The following is an 11794-nucleotide window of genomic DNA, read 5'->3' as shown; positions in this document are numbered from 1 at the left end:
CCTCGTGTTGTTGGAGTGAGCAGTCACACAGAGCAAACTCACCCAGGGACAGGAGAGCCCATGGAGCATCCCAGGGATGCAGCTCTGTGGGGATGCAGGGCTGGGTCAGCCCTGCTGGTGCAGCCACTCTGCCTGAGAAAAGCAAATTCCTGAACTTCTGTTGCATTTCCATTTACATTTCCATCGCCAGACCTCAGCCAGCCCTTGGAAAACGCAGCTGGAGACATTTGTCACAGCTGGAAGGGCAAGCCCAAGCAAGAGGATGTTCACAGAGTCCCCCATGCCCAAAAGTTTCTGTAATTCGAGGTAACCACCTTTCTCCTGGAGATTTAAGTCTTGTTTTGCAGATTTGGAGCAAAACCTGCAGGGGAGGCTCTGCTGTGAGCTGGGATGCTCAGAGGAACAGCTTCTTGCACCAGGAGCTGGTGTAGCAGGCAGGGAAAAACGCTGCTAGATTTGCTATTCGTGGGAGCAAAGGCAAGCTGTGAAATCCAAATTACTCCAGCAATGTGTTGCTGTTTGTCAGACACTCCTCGTTCTCCTGATGATACCAACCAGCAACCTGATCCAGTGGGTGGCATCCCTGCCCATGGAAGGGGATTGGAAATAAATCTTTCTAGGGTCCCTTCCAACCCAAACCATTCTGTGGGTCTGCTGGTGTGGGCTGTGGTTGCTGGGCCCGACCCTCCACCTGTGGAGCGTGGTGGGAGCACAGGGCTCATCACAGAGCTTTAAAAACTTGAATGGGATCCACATCTTCCTGTGAATACTTGGCTGGCTTGGAGGCCACAGGCAAGGGTGCAGCCCTGTTTCAGCAAATGCTGGAGTCATCAAAGAATGGCTCTTTTTTTCTGCCTTCTTGGCATTTCCTGGCACATTTTTCTTCTGTAAAATTGACCACGTGTCCAAGCTGCTGAAGAAAAATGAGCTGTTCAATAGGCATACTTGGTGCAATTTATTAGCCAAGTGATTAATCAGGGAAATCACAGTGCCTGGTGAAGACAGCACAAAACCCATCAATCTGAGATGGGTTTTCTGGGCGTTGAGGGGAAGAAGAGGGGGAAATTCACCTTAAACTCTCGTGGGCTTATATGTCACTCTTAAAGGAAAAGGCAAAGAATCAATTTATTGCAAATGAAGGATTTTATTACTAGGCTGTGTTATTGCTCACAGCTCTCCAGGCACCCCAGTGATGAACTCAAACTCCTGGCTGGTCCCAAAACCCCACAGTGCAGGCACAATGCCCACAGCAGCGTGCATGAACCTGCCTGTACAAAGCCAGTTCAAGAGTTGTCTTCTGTAATAAGTTTTTCACCTGTTTTAGGCAGGGAGATATTAATAGAGTTCAATTCCATAAAGCAGGGAGCGAGGCCAACCTGCCTGTCATGGCTTAACTCCAACCTTCCCAACTCCCAGAGTGTCTGAGGGGATGGATGATGCTCAGCCCAGACACACCTTGGAGATCTGATGCTTGCCCTTACAAAGTGGCAAGGATTTTGTCTTCAAAATATTTGAGGTTAATGGAAGAGGTTGCCAAATTCCTGGGAAGGTACATTCCTGCCTCTGGCACCTTAGACCAGAGATATCTGGGATAGTCTGGATGGATTTATCATGGGCAGGGATGGACAGACCTGGGGCACCAGTGCTCCACCAGCAGCACCACATCATCCTTCTCCTACAGCTCAGCCTGAGAAATGATTCCCCAATAAAGGTAGAAAAAGCCTTTCTTAGTAATAATCTATATTTATAGGCACTTGGAGCACATAGGGTTTCCCTGTGTTGCTCCCTTGGGGTTTGCCTGTAGTATCCTCATCACAGGTGGTGCTGAGTGCCTCGATCTGGAGTGAGCAGCCAAAGAATCATTTCAATTTAATTGCAAAATAAATGTTAGGCTAGCCCCTATATGTTTTGCAGAAGGATTGGAAGTGCCACCATAAATACTAATGGAGCAAATACACCCCGGTGTCAGTAAATCATCAGCAACGGATGTGGAAAGGAATTAATTTCCCTTCAGCTTCTCCTGAAAGAATTGCAGTAAGACCTTGTTTTATTGTGTTTGATTAAGTGCTGGTGGTATAACATAATTTCCCCTAACCATTAAAACCGCTGGTGTTGTACTTCTGCATAAACGCCTCTAATGTGATGAGAGCATATTTAATATTTACTCTTCCAAAGTTAATACATTTAGGGGAGACATTTTGTACTCTAAAAATAGTTCCTTGGCCTTGGATTTCCATGTAGGGCTGAGAAATTATGTGTCTGCTGTGATTGCAACAGATGAATAAGGAAAAAAAAAAAAAAAACAACCTCTAAAAAAATAAACAAACCTATGACTAACCCACAAAACAAGGGAAAAATCCCACTGCAGCCAATGCCCACCCTGGCTGATCCAGAGGGTTTCACAAGTGCTGTCTCTGCTTTGATGTCTTGCCCGTCCCAAAATCCACTTGACAAACTCAATTCCCTGTTCATTTACTGCACAAGTTAAAAATGGACCCGTGGAGGGTCTAACCAGGCATTTTTTTAATGGAAGATTTATCCAGGTACCTTTTCTCATGGAGGTTTATCTGGGGGATGGGATGGGACTGGCATTGCTTGCAGGCAGCTCTTTCTTCTCCTGTGATGGCCCCACATGGATGTCCAGATCCACCACAGAGTCCTGGTGGGGAAGTGCTCAGCCCCCAGCCAAGTTTTGGGGGGACAGGGGGGCAACAGCTTTGCCTGTATCCATCCCTCATCCACAAGAGAGTTCTTTGGGCATGAATCCTGGACCTTGCCTGCCATGGGGTATAAATCATGCAAACAGCAAACAGGTTATATGGGAATCAGGAGGTAAGAGGAACATAACTCCCTTCCAGAATCAGGACTCTGGTGCTGGGGGTGTTGTTTGGGCTGTGGGTGCCCTGAGAAACGAGCCCTGGGGGTGTCTGTGAGCTCTGCTGGTGTGTGCAGCAGTGGCATGGAGTTTCCCAAAGTGGTGGGATTTTGGCATTTCCCTAAGCCTTGGGATGGTGTTTCCCAGCTAAACTCACTCAGCTGCACATCAGATGCAGTGTTTTCCCTCAGGAGTAGCTGCCGTACATTCAGATGTAATAAAGATTAAAATAATTGACTGCCTGTGCTTGTATTTTAAGTGGTGCTTCATAATGCTGACACTGAGCAGGAGGAGGAAATGCAGAGGTTACAATAGTGCTGTTACACTGGGTCATTAGCAGCCCTGCAATGAGCTCTGGAGGGTCGGATCGATGAAAGAGAGTTTTTCCTGGGAGACAGGCAGGTCAAAGAACAAAATAACAGATCTGCAGCCATAACTCCCGGGAAGATGATTCTCAGGAGGGAGATGCTGTGTTTGTTCAGGACCCTGCTGCTGTTAGAGCAGGACACCAGCCATCCATGTGGGAATGGACCTGCCGTGTGCTCTGCCTCCATCCAAGCTTCTCCCCGTGCAGGCTGGAATGCAGCACCCTGCAAGAGAGAAAATTCCCTCCAGAAAACAAGGTACCAAAACCCCTTCCAAGAATGCTCAGCTAAAAATAGGTGTTTGTTGGATGGGATACCACAAATAACACTCACACTGCACAGAGGGACCGGCAGGCGGGGGATGAATTCCTGCCCTTAATAAGAAAGCAGGATCAATAAAGCACTTCTAAAAGAGGGAAATCAGCAATTTTTGCAGCTCCAGCTTTAAACTTAGTAAGTCTGGGGGATAAAGCACAGCAAGCAAGGATGCTCTTGTGCCCTGCATTCCCCAAACCAGCTTTAGCCAGGTGCTATGCTGGGGGACACAGGAGTCCTGGGCACCCAGAGAGACCTGCACACAGCCCTGGGGTGGGCCAGCTCCCTGAAGGGCTGCTTCTGGAGAGCCATGGGAACGAGGTGGTTCCAATCAGGATTTTAAATCCAGCACACAGAGAGCAGCTCTGGAGCAGCACAGGGCCAAGCAGCATCACTGTGTTGCCAGAGGCAGGCTGGGGACACACATGCCCTGTGCCACGAGCATCACCTGCTTGGCACCAGCTCTTCTCCAGTAGCAAAAGGACTCATGGCTGATTTTTTAGGCTTTCTGAGCCACGAGGATGCTGAGGCACAGTCCAGCCACAGGGCAGCAGCACATTTATTGGCGTGGTAAGAGCCAGACATGTGCCAAGCCGTGGGGACTCAGGTCACTGCTCTGATCTGAAGCCTGCAAGCATCTCCCCAGTCCTATGTGTGTGCTAGACAACAGCTCTAAAACTGGCTCAGACAAATACAGCAGGAGGAGGAAGGAGTATAAATAGCCAAGCTGCAGGAGCACGGGCTGGGAGCAGTGTGGGCATGGCATGGCACTGGCACAGCCAGAGCCAGGGGGGTGCTGAGAGTGGCTGTGCCTCCCCCGCACCACCAGCAACCACAGCCCCCTCTCTGCATCCCATCAGCCCACCTGACAGGCATCTGCAGTGTTTTCCATCCCAACCATTAGAAAAGAGTCAGTGACTGAGGTGTCACTGCTGCCCCTGGCTCAGAGCTGCCTGTTGGAAAACATGAGCTGAGATTTGAAACTCGGTGTAACTCTCTGCTTCCTCATGGGAGAACACAGGATGCCCCTATAATATGACTGCTCACTGCCTCTTTTTTATACTTTCATAAAGTCTTTGGCTTACCTGGGGATTTCCACCTCCTGACAATTAAGTGGACAACACCTGCTTGAGCAAACAGAATTGCCTTACACTGAGGAATGGGCCAGGGGCAGCACTGCCTGACAGCCAGAGGAAACGTGCTGGGACCCTCACAGAAATCACATTTCAGCTGATTTTTCAGTCTGAGGGTGGTTGCTGGCTGCTGGAGAGCTGAGATGCCAGGGGCTGGCAGCAGTGAACTTGTCATGCATTCACAAACTCATTTTGCCTTTTTGGTTTCTGTATGTATCAATGAGAGGAGTTTGTGGGAAATGAGGGAACCAGGAGAAAGGTTTGCTGGTTGGGGCTGTGTGGGCCTGAAGGGCTGTTCTGATGGGGTAAATAATAGGGGAATTGGTTCGTTGCTGAATGGCTGGAAAGAAACAGGAGTCAATTTGCAGCAGCAAATGAAACGTCTCCCAGACTCAGCCCTCAGCTAAATCCAGATGGAATGAGCATCCACAGCCCTCAGAAGGGAAGCAGCAGGAGCAGGGGTCTTGCTGGTAAAACATCCCCATCCCTTCTCTTCACTTTCTGCCTCTTTGCCTTTCCCAGGGGGATGTGTGGGGCCATGACTGTGTCCCCCCATAGGGCTGTCCCCCCCGAGGATGCTCCCTCAGGAGCTGGTACAAGTGGAAACCCAGCCACAGGCAGCAGCTTCATTTACATTTTGCTCTGAGAGTTTGACTCATCCCAATCTGAAAGTGAGAACTAAACCCTCGGCAGGAGGACGGGTGACACCTGAAACAATGAAACCCACACCAGGAGCTGGGGGCAGTAGGGAGGCTGTGGAGAGGCTGACTCTGGGTGACTGCCTGGGACCTCTGACAGGCATACCTCTGCTCCCAAGCCTGGCTTCCCACAGGTGCTGCAGCCCCTTTTAGGATGTTCTTAGCTCCAATCTGAGCAAGAGGATTGACAGGCTCAGATCGTCCACAGAGGAATTAGTTTTTCATCCTGTGACACCATCGAACATAAACCTAAAGAAAAGGTGGGACTGAAACACTGCTGTCCCCAGCCCAGCCCAGCCCTGCTCCTCTCATCACTGGCCCAAGTCCCCCAGCCCACATGCTGGTTTTGCTCCCCCCTCCCCAAGTGCCCCACACAGCTGAGTCCTGCTACAGTTCAGTGCACAGTTATGACCCAAATTATCAAGGCAGGGAACATAATAACTCCCTCCTAACTGAGACAAGGAGCCATGGTGCTGCCTGTTTCAGGGAGGGCTCAATCCCTGCCTTTCTACTCCCCAGGGCCATCATCTGCTCTCAGCACAGTTTTCATAGAACCACAGAATGGTTTGGGTTAGAAGGGACCTTAAAGCTCATGTATCTCACCCAACTCCCCTGCCATGGGCAGGGACACCTTCCACTAGCCCAGGTTGCTCCAAGTCCTGTCCAACCTGGCCTGGAACACTTCCAGGGATGGGACATCCACAGGTTCCCTGGGCAACCTGTGCCAGGGCCTCCCCATCCTCACAGGGAAGAATTTCTTTCTAATGTCTAATATCTAATATAAATCTACCCTCCTTCAGCTTAAAGCCATTCCCCCTTGCCCCTTCACTCCATGCCCTTGTCAGAAGTCCCTCTCCAGCCTTCTTGCAGCCCCTTTAGGTACTGGAAGGGTTTTGGCACCTTCACCTGGGGAAGGAGAGGAAAGCAGAGGCATCACTTGGCGGTACCGAGAGCATCATCTTCCCAGCGAAACACATGAGTCATCTCCGCAGCACACAGCCGGTGTCAGCCCGAGCCGCAGGATCGCACCCGCTGCCGGGGGGAGCCTCCAAAACGAGCCCCAGCCGAGCGCCTTTGGCTTCCCGGCAGCGCCCGGCCCCTTCTTCCTTCCTTCCCCCCCCGCCGCCACCTCGGCAGCCCCCGGCTCTGCTCCAGAGGATGCTGCCTTTCTCAAGGCTGGGGGGTTTTTTTTGCGGTCGATCTGGGCCAGCTGGCTGCAGGGACACAAAGCGGGGCTGATCTCGCCCTCGCTGCCGCAGCTCTCCGGGCAGCCCGTGTTGGGGCTGATGCCCTGCAGAGGGGCTTTGCTCCCCTCCCTGCTGCACGCACCCCCTGCGCTGGCTGCTGAGCACCTTCCCACCCCAGCAGCGAGGACAGCCACAGGGATGGGGGCAGGGATGAGGACATGGACCCGAAGGCATGCCAGGATGCCCAGCACTGTTACAGCACGGGGACCAGCAGCTCCCCTGTGCTCTGTGTGAGCAGTGCTCTGTGCTTAATGATGGAAACACTGTGAAGATGTTACCACAATAATTTTATGACTTCTTGAGTCTAATTTGATGGCAAAGTCTCACTCCAGGCCCACAGGCAGGTGATTACACTGCAGAACACACCGGACCCATCACTGCTCCTCCAAATGACATGTGCCCGTCCTGGTGACTCACCACCCAGCAAGCTGGTGGGTGGGAGACAGGCTGGACCCGGCAAAATAAACTCATAAATGAATAAAAACTTCATGAAAAAGCAACACTCAGCCTGCTGTGTGTGGCATTTGCCCCAGCCCACTCCAGCTCTCCCAGACCTGCCACCACTGGGAGGGACAGCAGAGGTGACCCAGGGGGACACTCGGCTGTGCATGGAGGAGCAGTTTTGTGGTAGCAGCACGTGGGAATTGCTCTTTCCTGCAGGAATATGAGGCCCCAGCAAGGTCACTGGCAAAGGTCCTGATGATGAACACCCCACTTGTGCATGTTCCAGCCTGGGCACTGCTGCCTCCAGGCAGGCATCCCAGTGCCAGCAAAGCATTTTTGGGAAGTGCAGTGCCACTGGGCTGGTTTGAGCTGCCACGTGGATCACACTGAGTGCCTGCAAAGCAATTTCATCTCCTGGGATGGTCTGGGAGCAGCTGAGGAAATTGTCCCACTGCCCATGGTGATGCTTGCTGTGCTTGTAGAAGGGCAGCTCTGACACAACTCTCAGCTTTGGCATGTTCAGTGAGCTCCACAAGAACCACTATTTCAGCAAACAATCCAGCAGAGCACAGGGGAAGGGTGGGGAGATGCTGAAATTCGTGGCCTCTTGTCAGGTACAAACCCTGCCTGGTTGCACAGCAGCTACTTCCCAGGTGGTTAATGCAAGGAAATGGTGAAAATAAATAAAAACCAGCATTTGCTGTAGAGATGGAGCAGAATTCACCCAGGGGACACAGAGCCCCCTGTTTCAGCTACCCAGGAGCTGCTGCATCCCTGGCTCAGAGAAAAAGATCATTTGGAGATCTTTTTTGGATACAGGCATGAGGGAAATAGGTGTTTTCAAACAGAGCTTGAACTTCTTCTGGAAGTAATTGCAGGCACTCGGTGTCGGAGCAGCAGGCACAGATGGAGGCTGGGAATAATCCAGCCAGAATAAAAGAGCCCAGCCTGAGCAGGAGGGGGTTCTACTGCATGTGATGCTTAAACTGTAAATGTCCCCCACCCACCTGCAATTCCCCTCTCTGGCTTTCCCAACACAGATGTGAACCCCGATGGGAAATGCCTTTAAAACACAAACATGTCCCAACACCTGTTCTAACGTTTCCTACCCTGCTCCTGCTGAGAGGAAAGCAACCAAGCCAGGCCTGATGGCACCAACCACAACCAAAAAGCAAACCTGTGGTGAAGCTGTTGGGTTAAAGAGCATCTCCTTATGCAGCTCCCACCTGCGGGCACAGAAACTGCTCAGGCATTACAGCTGAGCATCCCATCAATGCCAGCACCCACATTTACCTGGAATTAAAAAGGTTTTTAGTCCTATAAAAGTATCTTACAGGCATGTCTGTATTGAATAGCTTGAAATATCTATATATGAACATCTATATAAATAGATATCTATAGATAGCTAGCTATATAAATATAGTTTTCTGTCTATAGATATTCAAGATCTTGAAAAAATGTATTCCCAGAATTTAAGGTTGAAAAATCCAGTTCCATGTGGGAAGAGAGAGAAGCGTTGACTTGTCTCCTGAGTTGGACTCTGTGATCCCTGTGGGTACCTTCCAACTTGGAATATTCTGTGATTCTGTGGGGCACCAGCCACCACCAAGGCTCAGCCTTGGGCTCCTCACAGTGCAGGGGGTCCCTGCACTCCTGGGGCAGGTGCTCACCCTGGACAGGGACCATCCTCTGAACTCTGCTTCCAGGGAAATGTGATATTGGCAGCTACCAAGAAAGGAGGTTACACAACCGTGGTTTGAATAGTGGTTTTTGCAAATATTGTTGCCTTTTGCTGGTGTTCCTGGGTACTGGGAGCACTCCAGCTGGGTGCTCAGGACCAGTGAGGGTGATGGAGGCTGAGAGCTCCCCCCTTCCCCCTCGGGCCAGGCAGGAGCCCAGTGAGCACAGCCACTGCCTGGGTCATGCACAAATCGGCATTTTATGCTACAGCAGATGAAGAACCACTGTTCTCACAGCTGTCTGACATGGAAATCATTCTTTGGGAATTTCCCAGAGCAGGGAAGGTAAAAAGCCACCCAAACACAGGCAGAACACTGCAGAAGCCCCATTCCCTGCATGGCCTCCACTGCCTGGGCAGGACCCTTCTCCCCGACCCCCTTTTCCCCCTGGAATGCCAGCACCCCCTCCCATCCCACATTACTGCTTTCTAACCAAAGGCCACTGCAAAGGAGACCGAGATCACCAGCTCATTTTATGTTAGACACTAAACAGACATGAGATGATCACTTCAACTTAATTATATCATAATTACCCCTCATATTCCTGTCATCTGGAACTGTCAACGGCAGCCTGAGCTGAGCTGCTGCTCCTCTCCAAGAGCTGTCACTCAGTGCTTCTGAGAGGTGTCAAAATAAGGGTAATTTTGCCTGCAGAGCCAGCTCCTGGCTGTAAACAAGTGGTCGTGCTTCACTTCAGAGCAGGGGCTGTGGAGATGGAGGGCTCTCACTCCCCAGGGCTGTGGGATAACGCCCGGGGGGCACAGTAGCCCCAGGCACAGCAGCCTCGGTCCCCACGTCCCAGCGGTGGCACCGGCACTGCAGCCCCGCGGGGAGTCACCTCCCTGCCTCGGGCAGGTCAGTTGTGTAAAACATGTGGTTTTAATCATGTTATTAGGACAGTTAAATGTAAGTCAGAATGTACTCTTCCTTACAGGATCAGGCAGCGAGGCTGAGGATGGAAATGCAGGGCAGATGCCTTTCCCTGAGGCACAGCTGAGCACAGCGTCCACTCCTGCACATGCAGAGAGCTGGATGGGCTCTGTCTGTCCTGGAGGAGACAGGGAGGGGACCATGTCCTCTCTCAGCTCCTCTGCTCACCAGGCCTGATCCTGCTCCCTCATAGCCCCAGGACATTCACAAACCCAGGCTTTCTCCTTCCCCCTTGGATGATGCCTCCCCTCCGGGCCATGCACCAACCCTGTGCATACAGGCACTACTGTAACTACCATTTGATTATTATTTAATCTTACAATACCATGTTCAGCTTGCAAGGTTTTATTTAGGATTGCTCTGCTGCCTGTCAGAATTCTTGTCACCTTTGTGGTTTCCAAGTGAGTCATTACCATTGCTCCAGCAACACTCCACCAGCTACTGGGCAGGGGGAGAAGAATATCTCGTTCAATTAAAGCAGTGATTAATTTTTGCAGGAGAAGTATAATGACTTGTATGGAGAGTTTCCCTTACTCTTGGCTGGTGCACCTGCCACTTAGCTTTTCTTTCTCCATGCTTTAACAAATTCCCAATTAATCACCCTGGGAGGTGGCTGTGACTCATTGCCTCCTCCAAGCAAGTCCTGCCTCATCCTGCCCCACGAGGAGCCCTCTGACCTCTCAGCTCTTCCTGCAGCCAGTGTGGCTTTTGGCTGGCCCTTGTCAACACAGCTGAACTGTTTGTGTGAGCCTGGCATGAAACACAGGAAAATAAAAGGCAAACCAAAGAGAGAGTCACTGGAGTGTGCTGGGCACGTGGCACCAGACTGCCCAGGATGTGCCCAGCAGTTCTAGCAGGGACCCACAACCTAAAATTAATGTGAGTAGAAACACCATGGGGCTGACCTTCCTCCATCTGCTCCATCCTCAGGAGTGGGTTGGGATGGGGAGGCTGCAGAAGGGCTGGCTCACAGCTGAGCCCAGGGCAGCCAGAACGATCCTGCTGCAGGTGGAGGTATCAGGGTGGAGATCCCAAGGCCTGGAGGTCCTGAGCACCCCGTGGAGCTGGTGTTGTCATCACCATGGAGCAGATCATGCTCCATGTGCTGCTGGAGCACGAGCAGCCAACCTGTCCAAGCCATCCCTGTGTCCCCATGTCCTGAGCTGGGTCTCTGGGTGATCCCACCTGCAGCTGACCCAGACAGAGCCAGGCACCACCATGGCACAGAGAGGAGAGAGCCCCAACTGCAGGCAGAAGCATCCAAAAGCAAACTGGAGCAAAGCTGCTCAAATTTGCACTCACATACTTTTGTGAGGGAAAGCTGTAAACCACATTATTGTTCCTGAGTTACTTATCTGACAAAAATGCTGCTCTTTGCAAGGCTGTGCTGGCCCCAAAGAGGTGCCCATTTGCCCTTTCTTTCCCCTGGGTTTGACTTTCTACTCTTTGACTTCACGGAGCAATTCAGGGAACAGCTGCAAAGGGTGGTTCATTCCTGGAAAACAATCCATTCCCCTTGCACCGGCTCTGTGCACCAAAGTTCTGGAGATCGTTGCACAATTCCCTGAGCTCTTAAAAAACGTCGATGTTGAGAGGTTAAAGATTTTAAAGCCTGCTGCCACCTATGGATGGAAGGAAAGCAGTGAGAGCAGGAATCCTCCCAGGAGCATGCCTGACTGGAGGGAGACTCGAACTCTGGAGAAGCCCTTGGCAGTGGGGATGTGCCAGCAGCCCTGGGCAAAGACCCGAGCCTTCTCCTACTTCAGACAAACCCAAAAAAGTGCAGGAAATTTGCTATGCATCATGTGAGTACATGTAGTACAAGAGAGGAAATAAGCCTGGTTTTTGGCTTGCTGGATCAATCCGATTATGGTGTTTTCATTGACAGACTGTGGCTTGCCCTCCCTTTACCTAATTATTCTGATGTAATTAAATCCTTCAAAAAAAATAAATTGTGCATGTTTGCATTCAGCTTGCTAAGGTGATAATTTCTGCAGGAAAACTCTACAGAACACCTGAAATGGATATTTGTGGGGCCATGGGAACTA

This window comes from Manacus candei, unplaced genomic scaffold (genome assembly GCF_025592945.1).
Source record: "Manacus candei isolate 608988 ecotype Guabito, Panama unplaced genomic scaffold, ASM2559294v1 h1tg000037l, whole genome shotgun sequence".
Lineage (NCBI taxonomy): Eukaryota > Metazoa > Chordata > Aves > Passeriformes > Pipridae > Manacus > Manacus candei.
Note: the sequence above shows the minus strand (reverse complement) of the source record.